The sequence below is a fragment of the Pongo pygmaeus genome, chromosome 9 (genome assembly GCF_028885625.2).
Source record: "Pongo pygmaeus isolate AG05252 chromosome 9, NHGRI_mPonPyg2-v2.0_pri, whole genome shotgun sequence".
Lineage (NCBI taxonomy): Eukaryota > Metazoa > Chordata > Mammalia > Primates > Hominidae > Pongo > Pongo pygmaeus.
This window is the reverse complement of record NC_072382.2, coordinates 35,541,435-35,543,872: the sequence shown is the minus strand read 5'-3', so window position 1 is coordinate 35,543,872 and position 2,438 is coordinate 35,541,435.

Genomic DNA, 2,438 nt, shown 5'->3' with positions numbered 1-2,438 from the left:
AAATGCACCGCTCGCTCTCACACAAAATATTGCTTTATGCAAAGCAGCGCCGGGGCCTCGCGCCAGCCGATTGGATGCTCCCTCTCCCCGCCTGGTGCAATTGGTCCGTTTGTTTGAATATGAATACACTTGTTTTCGGCTCAGCCAGTGGGTCCCGGCTCCTCTCCCCGGCGCAGGGCCCCCGAGCCCGGGCTCTGGCGCTCGCCGGCATCTCCCCGCTCCGCGCACGCCGAGATTCGGCGCGGCCCGCCCTGCTGCCGCGAACTTGAGAGGTCAAGTGAAGGTTTCTGGGTTGGGGGTCGCGCCCCCACTCCCCCTAAGCTGGACTCGGGACTCCCAGCCCTCGGAGGGAGCAAGTTTCTGTGCTGTCCTTTCTTGCCAACTCCAGGACAGCGTGGCCTGCCGCCCCGCCCCCGCCTGCCCCCACCCCATCCCAGCCCGGGCCCCAAGACACAGAGCACAGCGGCGGCCACACCCCAGCCCACCTGGCCCCTTGGAAGAAGAGGAAAGGGGCGGGAGCGTCACTGGGTCCTGGCAACTCCATTCCAGCTGCGGAAGCCGCGGCGAAGCCTAGGCCGAGAGGAGGTTGCTGGGCCGAGAACTAAACGAGGCCAGCGGCCTCCCCAACCCAAGCCTCCAGGGCCTGTCCAAATCCTCCACCCCGCTCTCCCGGCCCTTTCTTCTATCCTTTCTCCTTTCGGAAGCTGCGGTGCGCAGCGGAGCAGAGGCACAGCTCTTGCTGGAGAGGCCCGAGTAAACACGCCACTTACTTTGTGTACAAAGGGTTCTTGTGAAAAGCCCTGAAGAGTCCTCACCAAACACTCACCAACTTCTCCCACGTGCCATTTGTTGACTAAGTGCGGCTGCTTTTCGCGGCGCCCGAGAGGAGGGGAAGCCAGGGGAGATAAGAGGGGAGGGGGAGTGGAAGCCTGGGTGGGGGGGCGGATGACCAATGCTGGGAGAGATTCTCTCTCTCTCTCTCTCTTTCTCTCTCTCTCTCTCTCTCTCTCTGTGTGTATGTGTGTGTGTGTGTGTCCCACTGGCGATGTCGGTATGTCAGCGTGTGTCTTGTGTGCCACCGGTCATCTGTGTGTGGTGCGTGTGTCTCCGCACCACGACTCCCTCTCCTGGGTCTGCTCAGTCCACGGAGGCAGCTCCCCTTCAGCTGTTGCCAGAAAACCGGGGAGGAAAGTAAGTAAATGGCTTTTCTCTTCTGACCACACACCAGAAGTCCATTTGTTGAATGCCGCACGATTAGGACACACCTCAGTACACTCCAAAGGCGCCCCTCGGAGCCTGCAGTTAAGGTGACAGGAGAGCGAGCGGCTGCCTCGTTCTGCGCTGTCCGAGCTCTCTCGGCGGCTTCGGGCCATGGAGCTGGGAAGGAGAAGGAAGGCCTGGGCTGCGGTACACACCCCAGGACCGGGCGAGGCGGAGTGGGGCTGAAAAGCTGGGGCAGGGAGGCTGAAATGAAGCCGCCGCAGGGTACGCTAGACTCTTCTTGACTTAGGGAAAGTGCTGAAAGTCGGAGCTCATCAATAAAATCTGCGCGACCTGAACTCGCTGCTGACGGGCCGCGTCGCCGCAGCCCCTGGCAGCCGGGACAGTGAGGACGCTGCAAGCCGCCCTGGGCCGCCGGGCCACGTGAGGGCCTCACCCTCTCGTTCCTGCCTAGGACCCAGCAGCCCCGCGGCCAAGGAGCCCGGGCAGGGCTCCCGGGAAGCAGAGGCCTCCCCTGCCCTAGCCAGAGGTGAGGTCGCATAACCCTCTCCCCTCCCCTGGCTGGGGAGGGCTGACGGCTCTAACTCTTCCCGCGGCCCAGGAGCTCGCAGCGCCGGGAGGAAACCCGGGTCAGAGGCGAAGGAGGTGGCGCCGGGTGTCCAGGTCCGCGGCCTCCTGGGCGAGGTTTCATTTCGCAGGAGCGCGACTTTCGGAGGATCCCGGGAAGTGGGGCCGCGGCCCTGAGTCCCAGACCAGCGAAAGTCGGCCTTCTCTTTCTCTCTCCTTTTACTTTTCAAGCGAGCATTGAAGAAGCTTGGACTCAAGACTCAAGTCCGCTGTGCATGAGCGAGGGACTTGGGGGCGGGGGGCGGGCAGTGTTCTGTCCGAACTGGAGGCGAGTATCATTTTTACAACCTCTCAATTAGCGACCGAGTGGATTAGCACCTTCTTAAGCTTTGCCTCGGAAAGAAGCAGCCGTAATCTTGTTGCTATTTCCCCCCCAGGGCACTGGCTCTTTGAATCAGCTCCTTCTCCCACCCCTCCAACCCCCATCTCCTGCGGAGAAAAGTTTTAACAAAAAATCAGAAAAGGCAAGGAGCGAGGAGTGAATGCCACTGACGTCATTGGGTGGGGAAGGGGGCTCCGGGAAAGACTCCTGGAAACTCCTCCGCACAAACAAAAAACAAAAAGGACTTGGCTGCTTCCCATGTGTCAAT